The 14,430-nt window shown below is 32.7% G+C and overlaps 1 long non-coding RNA gene across 1 annotated transcript; it reads left to right on the top strand.

Annotated features, from left to right (window-relative positions):
- The first annotated feature begins 475 nt into the window (after positions 1-475).
- On the top strand, positions 476-3,606 carry LOC124450979. Its single transcript, XR_006950294.1, has 2 exons — positions 476-673; positions 3,114-3,606. It is a non-coding gene; the product is annotated as an uncharacterized LOC124450979 (long non-coding RNA).
- Positions 3,607-14,430: the final 10,824 nt, after the last annotated feature.

Here is a 14,430-nt window from a genome sequence, read left to right on the forward strand (position 1 = left end):
AATTTCTCATTTGGCATTTTCCGTTTTTTGTTAAGTACTTTCAGTAATATATGTTAGTAATGATTAGACTTTTAACTAATGTCTTTAGCTAAGGTTTTTCTTACACTTCCAAACTCCTAAATTTGCAGGTATTATCGCATTAGCTACAGAAAAGGACAAGAGTAATTTTTACTTTACTATATGACATTCTTCCAGTCATTCAATCATACAATATCATGAGATTATAACGTCATCACAAGAAATCGTCATGGATGACTAAGATACAACAACATAAAAATATTAATTGATCTCAAACCAACATTCACATGAATATCGTTTGATTTTCATGTGATCAGTTCTTTTTTAAATACGATCTCACAATGAACACTTCATTGCACAAGTCACTACAGCTTCAAAGTAGATCGATATAAGAAGAAGACAGAACTATTGCTACTTTATTTTGTTGCATTTTTACTTGTTACAAAAAAGAAGTACAAGAAAAGCTAATTACAACATTATTGCTACAAAATGTAATATGTAAAGAAAGAAATATATTTGATCATAAAAACCATACATGAAAGGAGCTTACATTGTGTTGTTTCTACTGGTTTTTATTGATTTGGTCAGAATGGAGCGATACAAGCAAATGAAGGAAAGATCGACGAAATCATTATTGGACAAGACGTACAAAGAGGTTGGTCGTCTTAATATTTATCAAACATAAACATTTGATAATAAGGAGTGGGGCAAAGTCCATAACCATGAACTAACCATCGTGAGTCACATGAAAGCAATTAAAATTATTCTATAGAGCAAGAGAAATTTTCTCAGTCGATCACAAAAATTATTTATAAATTTGATGTTCTGCTTTTTTGGCTTTGTTGCAATAACTTAATAAATCAGGTTTCCTAACACAAACACAAATTATAATAAAAAGTAAACGCGCTTTGATAATCAGCGTCAGAGAGCTGAACCTTTATATTTTACTAGCTACATGTTTTTTTCTGTCATATAATCATAAGCCAGTCGTAAGAAATTTAATGAAAAGTAGTCGAACGTTTGGGCTTGGATCAAGCTTTTGTGAGCCCCAAACGGTTCAAAAACTATCTCTTCTTCCTGATAAGATATGCTCTGATATTCTTCCTGTAATGAGTAAATAATTAAGTCAAATGTAACTAACTAAATGATTATTTTAAGAGATACTTATGTGCAAAAATCACAATATATTTTATAGTACCTAATAGCTTTCCGTTGATTATAAATTAACCATATTTAGTAAAGAAACAAATATATCCATACGTAATATCTTGTATAAATAGAAGTAGTTTAACCATTGTACGATAGATCGTAGACAACAGACATTGACGTTGAACATTAAGTGTGATCATAATAGTTATCTGTAATATCTCTATTTGTTGGTGTAAGTCAATATATACTAAAGAAGGTAGATGGCTACATCACAAAACCTAACACTCTCTAACTGACATCCTTTATCCCCAAAAGTCTTATAAGTTGAAGAATTTTTTTGTTTTAGAACAAAAATAGCTACAATAAAAGTTGTGATATTTACTAAGAATGTTTCCGCTAAAGCGTTATATACAAAAGTTGTTTTTTTCAACAATGATTTTCTTACACTGATGAGTCCAACGTTTCTTACGATGTGTTTTACTTCCATAAAATTTGATCCCATTCATAGTTTGTAATAAAATGCTCAGTTGACATCTAATGGAGGCACTCCAAATGTTCTCTGTAATATAAAGTTTATAAAAGAAAAGAAAATCCTTTCTTCCGTATTATGGTTTTTGCTTTACTTTTGCCAGACAAAGACAATAGTACCATTAAAAATATTTACTTTGCGCGGGGCCGTCAAAACCACTCGTCACGTGGCCACCGCCCACAACGCCTTTTCCATGATCCAGCCCAGAAAACATTTGATATTCTACTACAAACAACATGTCATTCAGAAATAGAGATGTTAAATAAGGACGTTAACCAGTCTGTGTAATATAATATGGGCTCAAAGGTTTATGGATTGTGGGACTGCTAGGGAGGATATGTGGCACTCCCTCTAAAAATAATTGTTTTTGGGCCGGGAAATTATAGAGATTTGGAGGGCCGTTGGCTTTGTATTTTCATTTGGTACAAAAAGACATTTATCCATAATTTTCACTGCTTTTTCATTTGATTTTCTTGTTTTACAAAAAAATGTCCTCAAAATGCAGTGAATGATGATTTTCAGGAGAGTAAAATTGCCTCAGGGTTCAAACCCAGTTTCCTTGGATTTTCTCAATCTTGTGTCTTTGGTGCTTGCAACTAGCAATTACAACACATTAATATGTATTTTTACTAACTTGAATATTTGTAAATTTAATTGACTATTGTCATGTGACAATAAATTTCTACATGAAATAGTACTTGAATGCGTAACATTTTTGGTAAGTACAACACACCTCTAACCAGAGATTGAAGCCTCCGTACGCCTATGTAACTAGTTATTAGGAAAATTGTTATATTTGTTACTAATATTGAGCTTGTAAGTTGAAATCAACCTTTAAACCATCTTCTCGGACACACATTTTAAGAAAAGAGAAATTTTAATGTCAAAAATACATGTTTTAATTATCACAATGTTAATAGAAGGAAAAATATAGACAGCTAAAATATTTTTCAGTTTGAAATAGAAATCATTAGTAAAGGCAATGGTGTAATTTCTAGAGCAAGTTCTGATAAACATGCATACGAGAGAGTTTTTTAAATCCTCTCTTTAAAGAATGCTTTCAAAGCTTTACAGTGCAATTATACATTTTCACATGGCAAATTGGTAATTACCAAAAAACGCACAGCAATCTACCAATCACAGTTGAGAATATCTTAAAGTATATTATTTTAAATGTAAAATATGCCACGCATTATAATTGTAAAACGACTTAAGTAATGTGCTCAACACATTTGGAAAAAACGAAGACTTTAATATCGAACACACAGTTTTTAATTATTGAAATATCAATAAGAGTAAAAATGTTCTTTTTGAGTATTCTTAGTTCTAAATAGAAATATTTATAAATGTAAGAAGTGTCATTATATCAAAAATGACTTAAATAATCTACTCAAATCATTAATTAAATTTCTTCTAGAATGTTAATCGTGTAATTTGTCCGGATGGTACAAAATGATGTCCAGTTCATAGTTTTGAGTTCGATTTTGAAAATTACCGTTGTTGTCCTTGGTTGAATGGAATTTGTTGTTTTAACGGGAGTTGTTGTCGTTCTGGTTCTGAATGTTTTGGGTTTGGCAAATCGTGTTCTGTCCAATGGAATTCAACACATGTATGAATAAAATAATGTATAATCTTTTCCATGATTACGAATTTCTATATCTTGTCTGGTTGGAATGGATATTTTTTCATTTATTTAGATTTTCATATACAACACAAAAAGTTAGGCAATATATATCTTGAAATATATTATTTATTTTATGAAATTTATTGAGTAATTAATATACCTCTTTAAATGATATCTTTTACGTAGATCTTTTATGGTATCGTAGTTGATTTTTACCTTTCTTTATGACACTGAGCTGTATATATACTGGGAGTGCGCGTATTTAAATTTCATGGCAAGAAATATACTTCTTATTTTTTCGTCTGACGTTAAAACAAACATTTACTAACTATCTTGTGCATTGCACGTTTTCAATTGACCGTGTTACGTGCATAAATTAAACGTTTGTTATAGTTTAAAAACATGACGTTTATTACCTCTACTAAAATCCCCACAGTCACTGTTCAAAGTCTCTGGCTAATAATACATGTCACGTGACTAGCTAACATCGTCACATTTGCGTCATAAATAAGATTTCACACAAATTTAGAAATGCCATCATCAAAATTTTCACTGAAAACTATTTTTGGTGTAAATACTAAATTGCTAACAGCTTGTCTTTCACAATAATTTTACTTTTCTACCAGTCATGCAATCATAACGTGTCAATGACGTCATGAGATTATAACGTCATCACAGGAGTTCATCATTGATGATTAAGATAAAAGGATTAATTGATCCCAAACCAACATTGACATGAATATCAACTGAGCTTCATATGATCAATTCTTAATTAAATATGATCTTTAAGCAAACAATTTCACAATTCACCAGGGGCCAAATGCAAAAAATTTGGATAACTATTATTCAAAACTTTTGCAAAAAATTTGGATAATTATTATTCAAAAATTTGGATAACTATTATTATTATTTGAATATGTCTCCATTCCATTTGATAAACATTTTGAGATCTTCATGAAAAGCTGGGGATTGTCACACTACTCACAGTCACTGGTCAAAGGCTCTGGCTGAAAATACATGTCACGTGACTTGCTAACATCTTCACAGTTGCACAATAAATATATGATTTAACACTAGTTTGGAAATACATGATTAAAATATTTACTGAAAACTAATTTTGGTGTAAATACTAAACTGCAAATCACACTAAATACGCAAAATCACCCTTCCATACTGTATCAGGTATTCTAAATCATCTTTATTTTCTTGCTGAGTCGGTTGATGCAGTAGATTAAAAAAATTGTCTTGGAAGATCTGACTGAGCAGAAAACTTGCGTACATATTTTTTTTCAAAATGTATGCCATTATACTTATTAAACGCAGTGTTTTGGGAAATATACCCAAAGGCCCAGAAATAAAAAATAAATGTGAATATTCATGATAGTTACAATAAATAATGTTATGATAAATGACTTCCTTGGCCCCAAATGTGGACACTGGTTTTTTCGCAAAACAAAACGAAATGGGAGGGAAAACCGGTGGATCCGGTAAAAAAATTTTAGTAAAATTTTTGTTGCTTTACGATGTTTCATATTTTTGTTGTTTTCAATGATCCCGATGATCTACTTTAACATGCAGCGTAGTCAGATTGTAGCTTCGTCGTTCGTATCTTAAATTTGCAAAGTGACAAAAAAGCGGCGACAAAAAAAGCGGCGACAAAAAAGTGGGCTGACTACCCTATTTATTGACACCGCAAATATTTTGTGCTTGAAGAAAAGAAACGAAAATTTTAGTAGAGAACAAAAAATGAAAGAGTGCAGAGTGTTAACAAAAATTTTAATGAATAGACAAAAAATAAAAACTAATAGCAGCTCATACATAAATCATATGAAAAATTCATTCAGTACGTACGACCTGATCATTCACCGACCAGCAAAAAATAAAAAATGAAATGACCAAAGTGATGTCGTGACTTGCATACAAATTATTTTTGATGTCTACTACATTTCATTCGATCAAAATTTCTATGTTGCTTCCTTAAGATCTTCATTAATAGCTGGCTTTCCCTCGTGTGTTTTATCCGAAAATTTGACGATTGTGAAAATTTAGTTTTGCGGAAATTTTTAACGGTTGAATTTAAAAATGCGTTGTACTGATTAATAGTATGCATAACGAAAGTCGCAAGTAGGGATCATTCAATAAGGACGCTTGTTTCTTCGTGCTTCTGTCCAACTTGATCGTTCATTCAATGTCTAGTTATTACGCCTACAGACATAGCTACTCTATAAAAAAACACATTATAAATGTAAACATAATGAATGAATAAAGTCAGAAATTATATATTTTGAAAGAACAAAACTTTAATACCTGATTTTCATGCATTGTCTTGCTCCGTCGGATCCAGGCGTCTCAGTAGGTCTCTTTCACTTTTTTCACAGCGCAGTTTTTACGTGTATATCTTAACGTGTATATCGTAACATTTTTATCTTAAAAATTCAATGAACCTACTTGCAGCATTGCAATTTTGTTTATAAACGTTTAATAAAATTAATAAAAAGTAACGAGTGAAAGGCTACTATTTTCTCACAGCAGTTGACATCTTTTATTGACATTTTCTTAGCTAATATGGGTGTTTTTCATAATTATGGTTCAAATTATAAAAATAGACCATCGGGATCCTTTTTGAATATCTCATGCAGTTACTCATAGCTATAAGTTAATTTTAAAGCTCATCTACTCAACTTACAAACCACAAGACATGGATCATGTTTTTCCACTCGCTTGTTTTCCATCTTCGTAGATTATGGTCCAATCATTTCAATATTAATGCTCACATGTACAAATGCCGTTAGCCAATGTCCATTCAATATGTTTGTACCATTCCATTCACATAGCTATCAACGTAACCAATCGAGGGGCTACTGGTATTATGAATCACCATTTCGATAGATTACTATTTACGATGCACTCTTATGGTAACTTCAAGTGAAGGAAAAGGGATCACTTCAATACCCCAGTTATATCATCACTCAAAGAATGCTTTGTACAGATTTGAACTCCTATGAATGTCAGCTGACCACCTTTGGGTGGGCTCATATAACAATGGGGCCCATCATCATTATATAAAAAAACAACTGACATCCACAAAAAATCCAAACTACAAATGAACATTCTTGGCCATGAATCACCATGACACATGAGTAATGACAAACTAGTAAGAGTAATTGAAGTGAATGACACAGGTGGTAAAGGGACTTTCACAACTCCATCCATGTGGGATCTACTATATAAGAAAATATGAAACACCTGTACGACATTTCGTGATGAAGAACTCTTCATATGACGTTACTTTGCGTTTTTAAATTCTTAATCAGATATATTGAGAATGAGAAAATTGTTATATGTTTTCTGTTTGACTATCCAAATGGTAGAACATTCACATTGCACAAATAGCTTTAGTTGGTTAAGTTTGAAAGATGTATTAAGTTTCAAACGATCAAAGGCTTTACATCGTTATCAAAGCATTTTACACTGAAAGCTTTCATATTACGAGTCCTACACTTAAGACTAGTTGATTATTCCATGCAACTCATACTTCAGTAATCCGTCAATAAAAAGACAAAATTCACCTTTCTTTCTACAAAGTTTAAATGACTAAGTTCATGTTGTTAACATTTGCTTAATTTACGTCATGACTAAAATTTTTTTTTGTGATTGGCTCCTTAGGAGCTTTTCACTTTTCAGTAAGACAATAAGTAATCCTTCTATGTATTTGAACAAAAAATTCATTAGAATCTACAATTTTTTTTGGCGTTTAAAGTCGTTATGCAAAGCAAAGATGCAATATGTTGTAGGTTAAGATTCATGAGACGATAATGAATTTATAAACTGGACTTTAATCTTGTCCAAATACTCATTGAATCTTCAATCATATGTTCCTAAGTAAAGTTTAGGAGAGAATTTAAGGGCGTTTTGTTTTCCCCGAAATTCTACTACTAAAAATATAGTAGAGAATCGTAGAAAAATGAGCAAAAAACAATTACGGCTCTCGTTCATTGCAAGTCTACACGTTAATCTATGAAAACTGCTCTTCTATGCATTGATAGTTTCACAAGAACAATAGAGATAAATCCAAAAACAAATTATCATTTATCGTCAGTTTAGTCGCTTACATTTGTAGTTTCCAGCCGTAGGATCTATTTTCATACTTGATTTTGAAACAGGTAGCTTCGTGTGTATCGTATGTCATAACGGTTTTCCTCTTTCAAATTTCTTTTTGCTGCTGCTATCAACACTTAGGATGTGATACTGATAGTATATATCTGTACATCGTGGCTTTCAAATGTTTAAATATGTGCGGTATGTCCTTGTTCATTAGCATTCAGATATTGGCGGTCTTGATTTTTTATCAACACGTTTAAGTACATCTGTAATCAATTGAGACGTGTTTCGGTAACTAGTCTTCGAGGAGAGTTGAAGGCAACAACTTTATTTTTCTTGGCACAATCACAAATCTTTATACTTGTCATCTATTTGTAAAGTCTTGTTCCACCTCATGTGAACAACATCTACTTTCCATGACGCCTCGTGGCTTATATGTGGCTTGAAGTGGATGATGTCTTTATAAATAGTGTTAAGCATCTCATTATATGTATTTGTTCCACATGATTGTTTAACCCTGTGGGAGCCGTGCCTTTTCAAAAGTTCTTACACATCCCGTTTGGTGATTGTTGCCTGTGAGGTACAACGGCGTCTATAGGGTTAAAATACATTGTTTGTACTTGAACAAATTACCGGATATCTATAAAATCCAATTTTTAAAAATAAAACGTATTGCTGCCAAACAAAAGAACTATGCTCTCCCTTCATTAATATATATGAAATGCTACTAACAATTGACTATTTTTCAGCGATAATACGTCAATTGTTTATTAATTAAATCATTAAATACCGCTAATATTATAATTTTGGGCTAGAAGATATTGGTGGACGCAACAAGGAAACCTTTGGTGACAGCTGGGTGTTATAACTATTGCTACCACCACGACCCTCGAGACACTCAATTCTTCTTTCCAGACCTGTAATTTTGCCATCTAACATCACAAATTTTTTAAAGTAATATGAACGAACAGCAGTGACTTGCTCAACAAGTCTTCGCAATGGAGTGGTAAACACTGGACGTAGTACGAAGTTACCAAGCTGTATAACAAATGCCATAACATATCGTAACAAGAGGCTCACGTGATTAATTGAAGTGTCATTCATATATTGTCTGATCTCCTTTCGTTTTAAAGTCTATGAAGTGAGAAAAAGATACTGTCAGCACATTCTTTTAACAAAATATTTGATGCTATTTACTGGTTATTTCATTTCAATCTTTATGTATGACTAAGACATTATGTGTCATAATAAATCTTGTTTCTCAACTTATATTTTATCTATATAAAAAGTAAACGAGAAATTTCTTTTTTTGGCACGTCCCAGCTTTTCCCAGTCCCCCCAGTCTCCATATACGTGTAGAGTATGGAGTACAAAGTACGTTAATACGGCAGATTGAATTATATTTACTGCAACTTGCTTATCGGGAAAGCTCTGGCTCCTTAGCTTGGGTAAACCATCAAGTATCTTAATAATCATATGTTCTGAATTTATAAATTTGTAAATGGGTGAATATATAAATGTGTACTTCATGTAAACCTGATGCAGCTGCATTTAACAACAAAGTCAACGTTTTTAACATTGCTTCTTTTAAATTTTAAAACTTCTAAGCATTTTTAAACCCTACTATCATCTCAAGGGTTTGTGACGTAAAATTTTTTATGCAAAGAACAAATGCAAGATTGTCGGTGGGAGCTACTACGCATCTACTACTGCTGACATGAAATTATAAATCAGATATGTCGCCCACGATGCCTTATGGATACATTGACAAAAAAGACAGTGTGATGTACGATCCTAAACTTCATAGTAAACAAATGTTTTTACCACTGATGAGACTCAAAGGTTCGACCGGAGATATAAACATATCGTGGAAAGTCGAGTTTCAACAAAGTTCATTCAAAGTATCTCCTGAATTATGAGAAGTGCTTATGAGGGAAGGCCAATGGAATTCATTTATGCGACTTCAATTTTACTCCATACCAGAAAATGAAAAAGACGTCTACATTTTTGTTCATTTGTTTAATATTTCTGGAGGGGCAAGTTTTAGGAACACAACCCGAGTGAAAATCGTGTTTTCTTCCAAATTCTTCGTATCGACGAAAACGAGGACTACAGACAAGAACAACTTGATTTTCAACATCGTCTTACCGTCAGTGGGTGAATGCTTTGGCTTAATCCTCATAATATTGGTAATAGTTATTCTGTAACGACGATGTTTCAGAAGAAGGTATGACACAGTTTAGGTAGGACCTTTCCTTCTAAAATTATTTACGTTGATTATTTTTGGTTAGACTTTCAAATTGACTTTCATTGACAAAATTCGGAAAAAGTTGATAGAAATATTACATTTTGCACCAGTTAACAGGAACCAATAGGACATTTGCACAACTACGATTAGCTTTCGTTCAAACCCAATAAAAATCGGACAAAGTCAGATTAGCTATACATAAATGATAAGTCAAAATAACTCTCAAATCAGACAAATTTTGCAAAACCCACAAAATAAAAGACCGCACAAATTTCAAACAAGTCTCCGAAAAATACATAAAGCTTAGCTATTCTAAAAAGTATTTCAGCCGATTACGCAAAGAAATATAGCACAAAACACACTACAAAAAACATCATCTTGTGAACTCAAGATTCGAGTTATTAATAAGAGACAAATCTACGATTTTAATTGAAAGGATATTTACTTTAAAAATAGTGGAAATATCGTTTATAATTTTGTCTTTTGTCAATATAACACGAATCTTGAGTATTCAAAGGTATGTTTTTTGGAGTATTTTTTCCTGTTGTAATAGCTATGCTAATTCCCTTTAGAAAATAGTAAACTTAAAAAATTTGAATTTTTGAAAATACATAAAATTTGAAATTGCTTGGAAGCGATCGCACTTCGTGCAAGCGTTCTTGAAACGTAATTTCTCATTTCTCCCAAACTTTTCCGCGTGTTTCTATAACTCCATAGAAACACAGAAAATGTTTTTTTATTTCTAGATAGCATAGAAATGTTTAAGATAGCATAGAAATGTTAACGATAAAAAGCAAAACTTACGGGGGAAACTTTTCCGCGTGTTTCTATAACTCCATAGAAACACAGAAAATGTTTTTTATTTCTAGATAGCATAGAAATGTCTAAGACAGCATAGAAATGTCAACGATAAAAAGCAAAACTTACGGGGAAAACTTTTCCGCGTGTTTCTATAACTCCATAGAAACACAGAAAATGTTTTTTATTTCTAGATAGCATAGAAATGTCTAATGCAGCATAGAAATGTTAACGATAAAAAGCAAAACTTACGGGGAAAACTTTTCCCGGTCCCAAATCTGTTCAGCCATCTAAGTCGACTTAATAAAAAAAACTACAAAAATGAAAATTAATGCCATTAAAGCAAGGTTTTACGTGGAACAAATGAGGAGAAACATATGCTTTAACTTACACGAGAAAAAACAATTACGTAAGGCATTAAAAGTTTTGATGTATAATCGAGTAATTATGGCACAGACTAAAGGAATACACACAAAGGCCACTTCACTCCGTAAGTGCTGGCTGCAGTTACGCATGCTAACATTCCTATAGGTCAAAACAGGCCAATTGACTGGCCCGCCATTATGGTAAACAAATTCGTAATAAGATATGCACAAAAGAAAATTCAATGGAGTGAGCTTTCTGTGTTTCCTGATTCTATGATTATGGACTGTTTTGCATTACTGGAAGCAATGTTGGTTCTTCACTTCCCCGAAATGACGTACTATGAACCCTTGAGGTCACGTGCACACAAACTATATCTCATTGTCACTGCAAACAGTTGAAGTAAACAGAAACTTTAAAACAATTTACACATCCTTGAAAACTATACGGGCTTCCGATACCGGAATCTGAAATCCGGAATAAAAACTTTCAGACCCAACCACTCATCGAAAAAAATACATTGCGCTTATGAATTCTGATATTAATATATTCAGATGGAACTATTGCAAACATTGAGAATTATTTGGAGCTTATTGATTATAAATTAAATTAAATTTTTATGTTATCTTTTGAACTTTTAGAGAGACAAGAGGACAGAGTCGACAGGTGGTAGTCATGCATCAGGCTAACCCAATTTATGATGAAACATCCTTCATATCTGCGAAGGAGTGAATATCCTAAACAATTTTTTAAAACTTTAGCTTTTGTATAATCACAATGCCATAATGGCGTAGGATAATTTTGTAGTTTCTAATATTTGGTTGTACTCAAACATAAGCATTCATAACTAAATTCTAATTATTTCAAGAACTATGATTAAAAATCCATTTTTGTCACCTTGTCTATATTTCAACACGAGAATCGCTATTATGAGCATATAACTAAGTTAGCAATGAGAATGTGGAGAAATGCTAACAAAAACACTTAAATATAGTTACAGGCAGTCCTTTCTTCCTGATTCATGCTTTGAATAGCAGTCTTTTGGATTCAATAAGCGGATACGACTCACTTTGTGATTCTTATCAACAATCTTTAACTTACGAAAAAATTCTTGAAAGCATGCAGACAGAGCTAAAAATAATTATTTAACTAGGAAGATTTTCTAACAAATAAGTTTCCTAACAACATCAAACATAATATTAGATATAAATGTAAGCTCAGCATGCGTTACGTGATGGTTAACGACCACCTTTTATTCAAAGACAGCATAGTACAAAGAAGGTTTGAGAGGAATAATAAACATGGTCCATTCGTATCACATACTTTGTGGTAGTATACTGAAAAATTTTTCTTTGTCTACTTTGAACGCTTGCCTGTCTACTTAAGCGTACTTCTATGTTTATTCTTCGTGCCTGTCTACTTATGCGTACTTCTATGTTTATTCTTCGTGCCTGTCTACTTATGTGTACTTCTATGTTTATTCTTCGTGCCTGTCTACTTATGCGTACTTCTATGTTTATTCTTCGTGCCTGTCTCTATGCGTACTTCTATGTTTATTCTTCGTGCCTGTCTACTTATGTACTTCTATGTTCATTCTTCGTGCCTGTCTTACTTCTATGTTTATTCTTCGTGCCTGTCTACTTATGTACTTCTATGTTTATTCTTCGTGCCTGTCTACTTATGTACTTCTATGTTTATTCTTCGTGCCTGTCTACTTATGTACTTCTATGTTTATTCTTCGTGCCTGTCTACTTATGCACTTCTATGTTTATTCTTCGTGCATGTCTACTTATGCGTACTTCTATGTTTATTCTTCGTGCCTGTCTACTTATGTACTTCTATGTTTATTCTTCGTGCATGTCTACTTATGGTACTTCTATGTTTATTCTTCGTGCATGTCTACTTATGCGTACTTCTATTTATTCTTCGTGCATGTCTACTTATGCGTACTTCTATGTTTATTCTTCCATGTTATATGTACTTCTATGTTTATTCTTCGTGCATGTCTACTTTATGTACTTCTATGTTTATTCTTCTTGCCTGTCTACTTATGCCTACTTATGTTTATTCTTCGTGCATGTCCTATGCACTTCTATGTTTATTCTTCGTTCTGTCTACTTATGCGTACTTTATGTTTATTCTTCGTGCCTTTCATTTATGTACTTCTATGTTTATTCTTCGTGCATGTCTACTTATGCACTTCTATGTTTATTCTTCGTTCTGTCTATGTAATTCTATGTTTATTCTTCGTGCATGTCTACTTATGCGTACTTCTATGTTTATTCTTCAGTCTGTCTACTTATGCATTTCTATGTTTATTCTTCGTGCATGTCTCTTATGCATTTCATGTTTATTCTTCGTGCATGTCTACTTATGTACTTCTATGTTTATTCTTCAGCATGTCACTTATGCGTACTTCTATGTTTATTCTTCGTGCATGTCTACTTTATACTTCTATGTTTATTCTTTCGTGCATGTCACTTATGTACTTCTATGTTTATTCTTCGTGCCTGTCTACTTATGCCTACTTCTATGTTTATTCTTCGTGCATGTCCTTATGCGTACTTCTATGTTTATTCTTCTGTGCCTGTCTACTTATAACTTCTATGTTTATTCTTCAGCCTGTCTACTTATGTTACTTCTATGTTTATTCGTGCATGTCTACTTATGTACTTCTATGTTTATTCTTCATGCATGTCTACTTATGTTTATTCTTCAGCCTGTCTACTTATGCCTACTTCTATGTTTATTCTTCGTGCCTGTCTACTTATGCCTACTTCTATGTTTATTCTTCAGTCTGTCTACTTATGCGTACTTCTATGTTTATTCTTCACTGTCTACTTATGTACTTCTATGTTTATTCTTCGTGCATGTCTACTTATGTAATTCTATGTTTATTCTTCGTGCCTGTCTACTTATGCCTACTTCTATGTTTATTCTTCGTGCCTGTCTACTTATGCGTACTTCTATGTTTATTCTTCGTGTCTGTCTACTTATGCGTACTTCTATGTTTATTCTTCGTGCATGTCAACTTATGCGTACTTCTATGTTTATTCTTCGTGCATGTCTACTTATGCGTACTTCTATGTTTATTCTTCGTGCCTGTCTACTTATGCGTACTTCTATGTTTATTCTTCGTGCCTGTCTACTTATGCGTACTTCTATGTTTATTCTTCGTGCCTGTCTACTTATGCGTACTTCTATGTTTATTCTTCGTGCATGTCTACTTAAGCGTACTTCTTTGTTTATTCTTCATGCATTTTGCTAACTGTAGAGTTTGCTCGTGCATATTCTATAAAAAGATTATAAAAATATTTTTTGAGTTTGCTATTTTTTTCTGGTGACCAAATAACCTTGTAAGTCTAAGGTAGCCCGCTAGAATCCATCTTCAACAGTAATATTCTATTTAGTGCTGTTTCGAAGATTGGTGGGGTGGGGGCGGGGTCAGAAAATTAAAACTTTTCCTAAATTGAAATCGATGATTTTTAAGTGTGAGGGGACATGTCTCCCCCGTTCCCACAGGATTTGACGACGCATCACAATCCGTTAAGGCAACTATTTTTGGTCTTACTCTTGTTGAACAAGATCTGTTCTAATTTT

This window comes from Xenia sp. Carnegie-2017, unplaced genomic scaffold (assembly GCF_021976095.1).
Source record: "Xenia sp. Carnegie-2017 unplaced genomic scaffold, XeniaSp_v1 HiC_scaffold_24, whole genome shotgun sequence".
In the NCBI taxonomy this organism is placed as follows: Eukaryota; Metazoa; Cnidaria; class Anthozoa; order Malacalcyonacea; family Xeniidae; genus Xenia; species Xenia sp. Carnegie-2017.